Source organism: Drosophila obscura, unplaced genomic scaffold (genome assembly GCF_018151105.1).
Source record: "Drosophila obscura isolate BZ-5 IFL unplaced genomic scaffold, ASM1815110v1 contig_73, whole genome shotgun sequence".
In the NCBI taxonomy this organism is placed as follows: domain Eukaryota; kingdom Metazoa; phylum Arthropoda; class Insecta; order Diptera; family Drosophilidae; genus Drosophila; species Drosophila obscura.
This window is the reverse complement of record NW_024542865.1, coordinates 1,348,427-1,362,028: the sequence shown is the minus strand read 5'-3', so window position 1 is coordinate 1,362,028 and position 13,602 is coordinate 1,348,427. Positions and strand designations below refer to the sequence as shown.

Here is a 13,602-nt window from a genome sequence, read left to right as displayed (position 1 = left end):
TAATTCTAATGAAAATGAGTACTTATGACTGGCAAATCTTTAAGGAAATTGCTTAATTAGTCGTAGAAAAATGCATTTTCAGCGTTCAGAGTTTTAGCTTGCTAGTAATATTAAACCGAATATCAAAAACGAGAAATATCAACGCATCTTGTCGTGTCCGTCAGTATATTTACGGTATATTTTGATAATGACAAGGTACATTTCGGTATATTTCTGAGGGTCAGGCGGTATATTTTACAGATTAGTCCGCGGCCACACTGCCAAAACCCAAAACCAAAAAAACAACATAATCGGACGGTACGAGTCGCGGAAGACCGTTATCGTGTGTGCTCTGAAATTATTTTTTGGTACAACTAAATTAACAATGAACGACGAGAAAAGAACCAAAAACGCAACAACCAAACATACACGATAATCAAAATCAATCAACGCCCGTCAGTAATTATCGGAGAAACGCAGCGAATTGTATGCAAAATGTTTTGTAGGCAGCGTAAATGGATGGTGGAGGGGGCAGCAGGGCACGAATTAAATGTTTATTTGAACATTATTCGTAAAATTTAAACATTCCTGAGGGCGCACTGCAATGAAACGACATTTCCCCTGACTGACTTGACACATTTTCCCCTTATGACGTCTGGGAGTTTTTCATTCTATTAACTTTTTTGTTAATTTAAATGCGAATGTTCGCCACAACATATAAATATATATATATATGCATATATATATACATATGAATATTAGTAATATTAGATATGAATCAAAGGCGCTGGGGAACAACAGAAATGACGAAACGTTCTTCTTTTCCCCCCCTTGGCTCGGTCGAAAAAGAAATTCGCGGAAGACACGACAACGGACAACGACGACGACAACGTTGAAGGAAAGATTTTTACTCGCGTCCGTCGCGGTATACTTCAACTGTTTTTGAACTTTTATTGCGTGTTGCTCTTGCAGCCAGAGCGCCAAGCGACAAAACCGCTGTCGGATGCGAGGGAGGGAGACAGATACGAGAAACGTGTGTGCGAGAAAAAGAGAGAATGCCGTCGCAGAGAGAGAGCATGCGCTCAAATGTTGCTTTTTGAGTGTGCGCGCGTGTGTGTGTTTGTGTGTGTGTGTCGAAACTGCGACGTTGTTCCTGTGTTCACCGCCGCCGCCGCCGTAGACTAACACACTGAACGCCGCTGCTCTGCCGTGGGCCCAATGCCATTGTGCTCTGCTCTCTCTGCGGCCATTTTCGCCGAGGTCTTGTAGCTGTGTCGCCGCCACAACAGAGGAGACTTGTGCCCCCTCCACCACCGCCCCTTGCCATTCTTGCTTGCTGTAATCTCATTTCCCAATACAAATCAAAACAAATTGCAGATAGATATAGAAGAAAATAATAGAAGTCATACATTTTGCATATACACACATAAACACATTTAACGATAAAGGAGAACAGACAAAGTGACAAAAAGAAAACAAGAACAAGCAAAAGTAACGGCTAATTCTCGGAATCAGACGCAGCAAGCAGCAGCAAAGGCAGCGGAGCGCAAGCGAGACGGCAGCACAGCTCCGCTGCGCAGAGCGCAGGAGAAGGAGAGTACTAGGCAGAGTTGGAGCCACCCCCCGCGCCCTGCACTGTCCCTCGCTGAAAAAGAGTGCAGCGCTCAAATATAAGCACATTACGACGCGACCTACTAAGAAAAAGGTGATTTTTTGTTCAATTTCTATCTTATTATTTATCTCTCTTGAGTTTCATTTTAGTCTTTTTTTAACACCTAAAAGCCCTAGATATTATAGTCTATTGTAGATATTCGAGTCTTGAATAAAATGTAACTTTTCACTCTTTGTATCGCTGCTCTCAACCACACTTCCTCTTGCGCTCTCGCTCAGCCAATTCGCCTTCGATTTTTTGTAGTTTATTTCATAACTAGTTTATTTTTTATCTTCATAATCACATGTTTTGGTTGCACGCCCGACCCCCTGACCCGACCCTGCCGCTAAACCAAAATTCAAATCGATTTTAGTTCCAAAAACAACAAATAAATGCTCATTTTTCGATTTTCTGCCATTTATTCGCCTCATTTTTGCAGCTTTGTGGCCGGCGCTCACTTTCGTTGGCGAGCCACAAAGCGAACAGCGCGAGAGCACCACACAGAGAAAAAGAGAGCGAGCGAGAGAGTAACAGCTGGTTAACATTGCAAAAAGTGTGAGTGAAACAATAAAACATTGACCAACAAAAAAAAAAAAAAGGATTGTAAAACCAAAATGTCTGCATTTTTCAATACTTTGATTGTTCTTTGTGGGCGGGGGGTGGTGGATAATTTCATCTTATCCTTACCACAACGGGGGAGAGACAAAGATGACGTCATTTGGTGAGGGTGATTGGGGGGGGGCCTGGGATCTGACTCTGTCGTTCACGGCTATTTTTATACGTACGAGAGTGTATCTCGCCGCGTGAGTATTGTGTGTGTGTGCATTCCTCAAATAATTTTTGCATTCTATAATGGAAAATAGCCAAAAGAAAAAAGAAATGGCTTTGAACGGCAATGTCGCACACACACAAACACACACAAATACACACGCACGCAGGCAGACGCTGCTTCTTTCTGGCCTGGCAACGCTACCCGCCGTAAACGTGCTCTCCGCCAGCCCCGCACCACATCTCCGCTGACACAGCACGGCCCCACTCTGGCAGCCCTCTGCCGCGCTTTTCGAAAACGCTTCGGGCCGTGCTGGCGGCAGACTGAATGTTTTCATACATTGAAAATTTCAACAAACGGTACTGTGGTCGTCGGTCGTCGTCGTCTCGCTGCCGCCGACGTCCGCTGTTGAATTCGCCGCATGCCTCGCTCATTTGTTGCTTTGCTGTTTTGTAGCTTGTGGCCTCTCTCTCTCTCTCTTTTCACTGATTTTTTTTTCTTTGAAAGAAGTTTCTGGTATCATTTAAATATAAACATTTGTTTTCTAGGGAATATCACATAAGGATTACAATTTTGGGCATTCTTTGTAATTATTATTAGTATGAGTACATAAAATATAGATAAAGGGCAGCTCAATTTGCATGTTGGCTGGCCGTCTTCCGTTCCACACACACATGCACCATACATACATATTTTCAAATGTATCTATGTGTATAGCGATTGTGTCAATTTTCCTCGTGATGTAATAGATTTTTAGTTTGTTGTTGTAGGTGCGGCCTCTTGTTGCCCTCTCGCCCGCTTACGTTTTGCTGTTCTTCTTCTGGCATATTCCACCTTTTTCATTGCAACGAGGTCAGACCCCCCTACACGCACACACACTTGCAATAGTAGTCAACCCTAAAATAAATCGCAGTTGGTTTGTGTCTCGTTTTTGCCCATCTGCCGTTTGGGCTACCTGTCACCGGCGATCGTTATCCGGCTGCTTCTGCTGCTGCATCTCTCTTCCTCCTGTCACATGTAATATTTAACTTCCGCTTGTCCTCTCTGTCTCTCTCTCTCTCTCTCTCATCCCCGTTCTCGGGCTCGCTCTCTGCATAAATCAAATGTTCGATGCCCGCATGTTCGCTAGTGTACATACATATGTACATATGTATGTATGTGGTGGCTATCGCGTATTTCTACTGGTTCTGCTCTCTCTCTCTGTTATCAGATTTCTGTTTGTTTTTATACTATTATTAAGCTATTTATTATTTTACTTCACACCATTTTAGTAAATTTTTCAAGGAATGTCTGCTCTAAGTGCCGTTGTTTTGCCTACTCTAGAACTATTATGCTGCTGTTGAATTTTACACGCAAAGATACGCATACAGATGTACATATAAACAGTAGGTTCGACAATTATTCGTTAACCACAAAACCCGCTCCACCGAAAGAAAGGTTTACTTATTAAAATACAGACTATAATATTTATTTAATCATATCAATGACTGACTGATTGTTGAATATTGCCAAAGAATTACTAGTATATTATACATAGTTGTTCCGTTTAGACAGGGCGTACGTATAAATATGGAAGCGAATGTATGTATGTGTGCATGTACATAAATATGCATGTATAAGGTGGCCGCATTTTTTTTTGTTCGAAAAATGAGAGCACATAAAAGTGATGGCTGCTTGGTCATAACTTTCTGGCCCCGCGATGCCCTCCCTGCTCCACCACCCACCGTCTCCTACGCAAATATGATTGATGTAATTGTGTTTGCGTTTGCATTTGCGTTTGTTTCCCTTTGTCTCTAAATTAAGGCCCATTAAAATTAATTAAGATATTGACCCAGTTTGTCGGAAAGCGGCACAAATAGACAATTTACACTGTGACGTCATGTGCACTAGAAAACTGCATTAACATACTGTTACAATTTAGCAATAAAATTGCTTTATCTAGAGCACACTGAGAGCGGGAGAGAGAGATAGAGCGAACCTCGTGGGTGAGAGCAGCGATCGTTATCTGAGCAGGGCGCAGTAGCAACAACAGCAGCAGCAGAGCGATTGTCAAGTTTATAGCTTAACATCGGTGCTTCTTCTTTGAGCTGTTCTACAGCTGGAATTGGTCCTCTTTTGCGGGTCTGTTAGCGAAAAAGTGGGTGAGGGGAGAGTGATGAGACGCGGCATATGATTTGCGATAAGAGCCCCTATATTGATGTACATTTTCTATTTGATAATTGATTTCAAAGTGTATGTACATATGTATATTTAGTAAGGCCGAGCGTACGTACACCCGCACTCTCTCTTCGTTGGTCTCCTTGCTCTTTCTTTCCGACCGTGAGAGTTTCGTTGAGCGCTACTTTTGTTACTCATCATCACCTGTTGTTGTTGTTGGTGTTTTCCTTCCCTTTTCGTCCCTAGCAATTAAAACCAAACAGTGTGAAGCCATTTCGTCTGCCCAAAAATAAGAGAAAAACCAACGGTAAAACCAACTTGTTTTTTTTGGCAGAGCAGCAGCACAAACAATGAGTGTGTGTATGTGTCTGTTGCGTGTGACAGAGGGAGATACATAGCTAGCGATGTCAACGGCGGCGCTAACTAAACCAACACAGTGAAGACTCAGCACTGATGAACTGATCACCTGATATATTCTCAAGGGAAACGGGGGGCAAAGGTCGATACTTTGTATATATACTAAGAAACTCATACGAGTGCTACCAATTAATCTTTATGCAATTATCTTTATGCATTTTGAAAGCGTTCCACTCTCTCAAGTGCCCACTGTTCCTCTGTATCCGTCTCTCCTCTTTGAGCATTTCGCATACTACAATGAAATTTCATTGATTTAAACTTTTACTTTCTTGCTTCTGGCCGCAGCAGCGCCAGCGGCCACAGCATAACTGTAAATGTTTATCTTCTTTGGTCGCTTTCGCTGCCTTCTTTCGAGCAGCAGCAGCAGCAGTAGGCAGAGGCGTGGCGGTGACAGCAGCAGCAGAGCCAAAAGAGAACAGCAGAAAATCTCTGGCCTGGCCCGGTCCGGTCCGGCCTCTCCCTCACTATCGACGACGCGTATCAAGAACTGTGTCATGCATTCGAATAGATGTCGCAACGTGCAGTGACCCCCTCTTCGTGGTGGAGCCGCAGTTGCAGCTCTGGCAGTGCGTACACATCACAAAAAGAGATCTAATGCCGATTGTTAGTGCTGTTGTTCCTCGGCTGTTGCTGAGTGCGTACACACTGCAGGAGCCGGCATATTGTCGCTGGTCAAACTGTATTCAGTGCGTACACGCCAATAGAGTGCAAAACGAAAAAACGCTCGCTCTCGTGTGTGCCGACGTATGTATGTAACTATTAAAATGATTATGATAAATACTATTATAAATGTAGTGTTAAATGATTTTAATTATGTGACTGTATGTGTGTGTGTGTGTTTGAGTATGTGCCCTCTATTTTCAGAGGAAAATTGCAGTGTAATCTGATCCACTGTCATTCCAAAATCCAATGAAAACTGAGCCAGATTGAAGCTAAAATCCCAAAAGTAAAATTCGTGTCGTCTCCAAAAATGTAGCAAAGTCATTCCAACAGTAATGCTATTCATGTGAGAGCTGCTTCAATATTTCAAGGCCAGCCACAGCCGCAGAGCCGAAGCCGAAGCCGTGTCTGGATTTGTCCTACCTGTGATTCGGCCACGTGGCAGACAACGACAAACGAGCACGTTTTTCGACAGTGTGTGTGTGGCTGTGTGTTTATGTCTGGGTCTGGATGGGTTTTCATTATCCTGCAATTTCAAGGTTAAAGACCCATTGGAAATACTCTATATCTTAGAGGTTATGATAAACGAAATATTTGTGATAAAAATAAAAAAATGTTGATCCTTTATGTTTATTTATGTTTAGTATTCCACGCACATTTTGTGGAGTGCTCCCCCTCACTTCACCGCCCCAAAAAAGAGCCTCAAGCAACCAGTGTTGTCCCATTAAGCGGGTAGAGCATTAACTGTCTGGCAGAGTGCCGCCTCTTCGCCTGCTCTTTCTTCTGCTTATAACGGTTAATCATAACAAATCGACAGCTGTCTCTGTCTGTCAGTGGCAGCTATGTCTGTGTGTGTGTGTGTGTGTGTGAGGACCTCGAAATGTCAACGACTTGGTTCTTTGTTCTCCCTTTTTCTTGCTGCTGCTCCTTTCTTCGTCTGCGCCTTCGTATCTCTGGTTCGTGAAGAAGATTCCCGTTCAATGACATCCCCAAAACGGGACTTGGGGGCAACAGACTATTAGGGTGGACGCCACGCCATGTTCTACATACCATTTACTCGTACACGCACTCATACATAAATTCTTATTAAATTGTAGAGCTCAAGTTGGCCCACATTTTTATGTGTGTTTGACATTTCTCAACACTGGGCACGTACGCTTGAATATTCCACAACAACAAAACAGAGGAAACAAAATGCATTAAAAAGTCAGAAGTGAGGAAAAATATTATGTATGTACGTATTTACTTGCATGGAATATATGTAAATATTATTAAAAGAAATTGGAGTATAGTATGATAGCGCACACACTCGTGGTCGTGCACATCCGCTGTGCTCTGTGGTCCAACCACTGGCCCCCTGCCTGCCCCTCCACGGCACAGCCTTTGTATATTTTATGCTTAACTGAGAAAAGAACTGTGCACCTGGATATAATTGTTGGTATCTATATATATTTGTTCTCTGGTTGCAGGCTCCTTTGAGGTCGAGAAATACAACAACAAAATAAAGGCATCCAAATGACGAGAAAGAATTAAATAAGAAAGAGGATTATCTTAAAGCAAACAAATAAGAAAAAGAAACAAAACTAATTAAAGACTATAAAGAGGTGAGTAATGGTCAAAGAAGGAGAATGATTTTGGTTGCTGCATGCATATATCTTATCATAGCAACGCGATCGTTGCATCGGCCATGGTCAAGTGCAGAATCCAGCCACAAATGCACACACACACACACACACACAGGCAATACACGTGCACCTCTCTCTCTCTCTCTCTCTCTCTCTATTGCCAAAACGGTGACGCACTTGGCTACATTGCCGGTCTCTCTCGATCCGTCTCTCCCTTCCTCTCGTCTGCTCTCTGGGGAAACCCGTTTATCATGAATCTGTGTGTGTGTGTGTGTGTGTGTGCCTGCATGCCTCTCTCTATGAAATTCCGTGGTTTAGTTCGCCCATCAGAGAGTGCCAAGAAATAGATGCTGTAATTTTTGGTCGTGACTGGGAAATTAGCTTCGTCTCGAAACGCGCCATCAATGAGGTCACAGTGAAAACGCTGTGACTCGTTAGTCGTGACTCGTGAATGTGTGGGAGATGAGATCACTGAAGGAGTGACTAACCTCTTCATTGAATGATGAAGAACCGAGGATTGCCCCTCGATGTGTGCGAGTGGGTGTGAAGGTGGAGCTGGATCCAATGCCGAATGCCGAATGGCGTGGGCGTGGGCGGGGACGGGGACGAGGACGGCTGTCATTGCCTTGATATCTTATGTAACATTTTGCAGTGTTTCCGCTCTTACCAACACTGCGCTTGACAGCTGATGATGGCGGCACCCAGCTGTGGGCGACTGAACAATGAGTGAGAGACCCAATCCGAATCCAACGGTGGAGGGAGGATTGCATTGAACAACTGGTGTGTCCTGGTTTCGTTTTGTCTGCCGCTGACACATCCACGTCTCACGTTTTCCTCTCCTTGTGAATATTACATTTTTCGCCCCCTCCCCCCGCCAGAGCAGTGCCACTAAATCGTGTATTAAATCAATAAAAATGTGCATGTACATAAATATGTATGTATGCCTTCTTTTGGCATATCTATTTCGAACAGGGTCACATTTTTTAATTGCTCCTTAGTCGTTGTTTGGCAACAATAATTTGGGTCACTGCAACGTGACTGCACTGCAAGGACACCCCACGCACACGCACACGCACCTGCACCTGCACCTGCACCTGCAGCTGCACCTGTTGTCGGTACACGTGATTTGCGAAAGAACATGCAAAGAACTTTTCCGTTTCCGTTGCCACCTGGAACGAGGAAGAGAGTCTATGCAATCTGTCTGTTAGATGACTACTGGAGCGATGGGGGGGCCGAACAGCTGTCGTCTGCAGCTGATGGCAAAATCCGCTGTTGAGTCATCCTCCAATCGCCTCCACACGAAGCAGGTGGTTAAGGGGGCGACACCGGATTTTGGTTACAACACAAAATCGAAATTTAAATTTAAATTAAAGATTTTTTATATGAGAAATTCAATTGGAAATACTATGATAAATAAATGGGGATAGTACTCGTATATGTAGAAGCTTTCAGTCCTAAATTATTTAACCAAGACTTATGGGCTTATGTTGGGTTCGGGATGATAATTCCCATTGCATTATTTTTTTATTCAGAAATATATTTAATAATAATTTCTGCAAAGGTTTCACCATACAACCAATCTAAAGTGTTTTATCGTGGGAAAACTTAGCTTTTCTAGGTTTCCCTTTAAAATAATTGACATTTGTTGATTATCTAATGATTTTATTAGCTATTTTCGTTCGGGTTTAATGGATTTATGTGGAAAAACATATGATAATTGTCTGTATGCGCAACAGTCTTCATGCCACTGGCTGCCTATGTTGTCGCTCTGGTTCGGTCTCTTGTTTCTGGTTCTGCCTGATAATCGTGTGTCCACTACTCGACGGACAACGACGACTCCCCTCAAAAATATGGAGCGGAAGCCTCGCGCTGCACACTCAAACAACCCTCCGATGGGTTGGGCGTATGGCGTACAATTTTTATGGTTCCGTTCCCCCTTGTGTCGTCTGTCGTGCACGTAGCTCACATTTCAAAGAACCCTTGCCTCGTATTACAGTTGTCGTTCAGCCAGATCCCCACACCACACTCCCCACACACATAGCACACACACAGCACACAAAGAGAGGGCACCTCCCATACTTGTAGAATATTCTTGGTACATACATATGTATGTATATCGGAAGAGATATCGGGTACAATTATTTTCAGGAAATGCTTGATTGGTTTTTAATGCCAATTATGAGGCATCATGCGGGTACACACACACACAGCAAATGTTTATATTAATAATAGAATAATAATATATTTTATGTGCTACAAAGTTCGCGTTCAACCTTCTCATAGATTTATTCAAATAATGAAACGAGCGACGAACGACCAAAAACCAACAGAACAAAGTAAAATAAACCAATAAAACCCAGCACCGAAAATGGGTGGCAAACAGTTGTCGTCGTCGTTGTCGTAGTCGTCGTTGGCGTTGTTGCTGTGTGGCCTTGAACCTGAATTTCGCAGTTCATTTGCGTCTCTCTGTTTGCTCTTTATTGTTGCTGCCTTCATTATTAATATTAGTATAATGCCTTTTGTTTAATACACCCAACGACACTCTCTTCACACTCTCTCTCTGCCTGCCTCTCTTTGAACAGAGTTCGGACAGGGTTATACCTCTCCCCCTGATAATTGTAGAGCTTCATACCTATGCATATCCCAGAGAATAAATATTATTTCAATGGTTTAGATTTCTGGGAAGCTCCCTGGGATCTTAGGGCAGAAAAGAAAAGCCAACCGAGGAGCGCTGCTGCATAACGCGCGCCACACCACGTAGCTTTCCATTCGATATAAAACTCTATAAATTGAAAAAAAGGCTGGGAAGATCCCTGGGATCTCAAGGCATAAAAGAAGAACCAACCGATGAGCGCTGCTGTATGTCTCATTCACTCTAATATCTTCGATTAGTACATATGTCAAGAATTTGCCTCCTTTTAGCGTTTATCCTACACGATTCTCTTAATTCGTAATTCTTGTTTGTGTGCCTGCCTACGTTTTTTCACACATTCTCTCTCTTGGCTTCTTTGCGCACCTTTGTCTCCTCTGCGTTTTGTGTGTGTGTCGTCTCGCTTTTTGGGTTAATGAACTGCATTTACCATACGAGCGTATTATACGGTAGTATTTACCCCCGTATGTACGGGCATATCTAGGGGTCTCTGGTCTCTGGGCTCTGTTTTTGTCTCTGCGTGAATTTTAAATTCAATTTCATTAAACATTTTCGCTTGTTGTGACAGCCGTCTGTGCCCGTCTGTCTGCCCTGCCTGCCTGCCTGCCTGCCTGCATGAATGTAGTATATTTATTTATTTATTTGAAACATTATCAGAATGTCTGCCCCCACGGATGCACACTGCTGTTGCTGCCGCTGCTGCTGCTGCTGCATTTTCGAGTGTTGTGGAATGATTTCAATTTCGTTTTCAACACAAAAATTTGGGTGAAATCATCAAATGCTTTGTACATTTTTCAAATGTATTTAGCTACTGCTTGGATTCATTCGATTCATTCTTTATTGAAATTCAAGCAATGGACGACGACGCTGGGGCATTTTTATTTGCATTTATTGTGCATTTGTGTGTTCTCTCTGAATCGCTTTTATAGCTTCCTATTTTTGACCCGCGCTGTTCTCGAACTGTTAAAAATAGCCAACAATTCCGATGCCCGATGCCCGATGCCCGTGCCCGCTGCCCGTGCCCGTGCCGTGAGCCGTGGCCCAAACAAAGCGTCTCAAAAAATGTGTCTGCGTCATGTGAGCAGGGGCAACACTGACACAACTCGTACATACATATATGCATTATGCTACGTGCACATACTGGTGTTGTCTGGTCTCACCGATGACGCACCTCTGGTTACACTGGCCGCAAAAGGGTAGACCTCTGCCAGGAGCCTTATTCGACATAATCCTCCCCAAACTAGGAATGGGAATCCAAATATCTTTAAATATAAATACTAAGCAAATACGAACTCGAACTCATACGAGTTTATCTCCCAGCAAATCTCTCAGCGAATAGCGAATCATTATTTAATTGTCCGGATAGGCTGGACACTGCGTTTGGCAGGCACTAAGTTATATTTGATTTCTTATAAAGTTGTTTATCCAGCGAAAATATTTGTGTGAATATTCGTACTAAAATAGAGTCTAAGATGTCTGCTTTTGTGGGTCACCCAGAAACTGGAGACACAGACAACGGACAACCACGCAAACACCCACGCAAACGAAGAAGACTTCGAATAATTATACACACATAGATACATACATATGTATGTGTCGGCGTCGGCGTCTATCACTTTCATTTCTTATACTACGAATGGCAGGCCTATAGAATAATTATTTGCCGTAAATTGGAGAGTTTAATTATTCCTTTTATTTCCCCATGTAAATATTCCATATCGCCTTGCTAGATTTTAAAATGAATCACAGTTAAATGATCTCCAGTTGATGGGATTGGGGTGCGGGTGGGGGTGGGGGCGGTGAGACACCATCTACATCATTGTACTCTCTCTCTTTCTCGTCTGTACATAAATACATCCGGCCAAGCAGCAGCGTAACAACAACAATAAAATTTATGATAAATTCTGTTATCTGTCTCTCTGGGTGTCGAACTTGCAACCGGAAAGTGCTCGTGGGATTGTGAGAATTCACTGACAAAAAAGTTCTATTGCCAGAGAGGTACCGGATACGCGCGGGAGTGTTGCACTTTTCATGGGGAACCATGGGGAAAAACCTTGAGTTTTTAGCACTTTTTTGAACGCTCTCATAGTTATACAACACTGGCGGCTGTTGTAATCAGCTTAGAGAAGAACAAGAACAAGCAGTTCGGCAAGCAGTTCTGTGTGGAATAATAGCTGCATCTCCCTTCCACCACCATAGTCTAGTCGTCGTTCCTCATATAAGGCTCACATACAATGTGTTCTCTTTTTCAATGATTTGTCCTAGATGCCAGGGAATTCGGGTCGAGGTCCCCCCCCCTCCCATCTCTTGCTACTCGGCCAGAGAAATAATATTTCCGTTCGTATGTGTGTGTGTTTGTGTATATTCTTTTAATTTATGGCAATTTGCTAATTTACAATAACAATTTCATTTGCACTTTGCTCCGAAAATAGCGCAGCCTCTGCTGCTGCTGCTGCTCTTGTCTGCTGCTGCTGTTGTCTGCTGCTGGCTGTTGCACTTTTTCTGCAAGCGCAAGCGAGATGGCAGTGCGTGTGTGCAGCAGCCAGAGCCAGCATAAGTGATGCCAGGCTGTGTTTTTTGCAGGGTACGACATACATCCTGTTGTACAAATATGTGTGGAGAGCATTATCAGATGTGATTGCCTCACCTTTCATTAATCCACTTTGCGTGCATGCATTTGATTTGTTGATGCTCCGCCCCAATGACGGTGACTGTTGGTGCTGGCTGCTGGCTGTTGCGTCGACGCTGTGCTCAATTGGGCAGTGTGTGTGTGTGTGCGTGTGTGTGTGTGCGTGTGCCAGTTTCTCGAATGCGCGTCCTTGACCCAGAAGCTGAAGCTGTAGCTGTTGCTGTGTTGCGCCTGCAACTCCCCAATGCAGCCCACCAGCCTCGTCTCTCTACCGCTCTCGTCAGCTGACCGATCCTAGCAGTGGCTAACAGTACACAAATATGCCCCTAATGTTATTAACACTACCTGCCTGCCTGTCCCGCTAGTTTTCCAGTTGCATTAGCGAATGAAATATTAGGTAAATGTATTTAGTTGGTAGCTCTATCCCCAATCCAGTCCCAATCCAGTCTTAATCCTGTTCCAATGCAATCTCAATCTTAATCCTGTTCCAAGTTCCAGTTAGTGTTGACAGGCGACGCAAACGTCAGTTGACCGGCTGGCTATCGATAACACTAACCGATTTGGCCCATCAACTGACATAGACTCAGCAAACTGTCCAGATTTCCTTCCCATCGTGACTTGTCAAATCTGAAACTCTGAAAATTCAGTGCACAATTTTTTTTGTCTCTGCTGCCTGCCGGTTGTGTTGTTTTTTGCTGTGAGTTGTCCTGAGACGGGTCTTTGGAAAATATCCAAGTAATTAACTGAGGAACTAATTAATTAATAACTAATTGTTTGGCCTAATCCTGAACACACATTTACGGCTCTTTTTCGTTTAAACTAAACCTGAATATATGTATATCTAATGCTCCTCTTTTTCGCTCTACTTGCAGACTGCTAAAAGGAACAACAACTCTACAGATAGAAACAACAACAAAAACAACAACAAAAACAACCAGGAGAAGAAAGACTAGAATTAAACATAATACTAATAGTTTATCAATAATAATATATATATATATAAAACAGAGAGATCAAAAAAACTACACACACACATACACAGCAACACACACACATACACACAGA

General features: G+C 43.2%; 1 long non-coding RNA gene across 4 annotated transcripts; it reads left to right on the top strand.

Annotated features, from left to right (window-relative positions):
- Positions 1-254: 254 nt before the first annotated feature.
- On the top strand, positions 255-13,592 carry LOC111065124. Of its 4 annotated transcripts, none has more exons than XR_002606957.2 (5): positions 255-465; positions 1,357-1,684; positions 6,731-6,863; positions 7,103-7,237; positions 13,410-13,592. It is a non-coding gene; the product is annotated as an uncharacterized LOC111065124 (long non-coding RNA). The 4 variants fall into 4 exon arrangements; XR_002606955.2 differs by having other exon boundaries at positions 6,731-6,867; XR_005968317.1 differs by lacking the exon at positions 6,731-6,863.
- Positions 13,593-13,602: the final 10 nt, after the last annotated feature.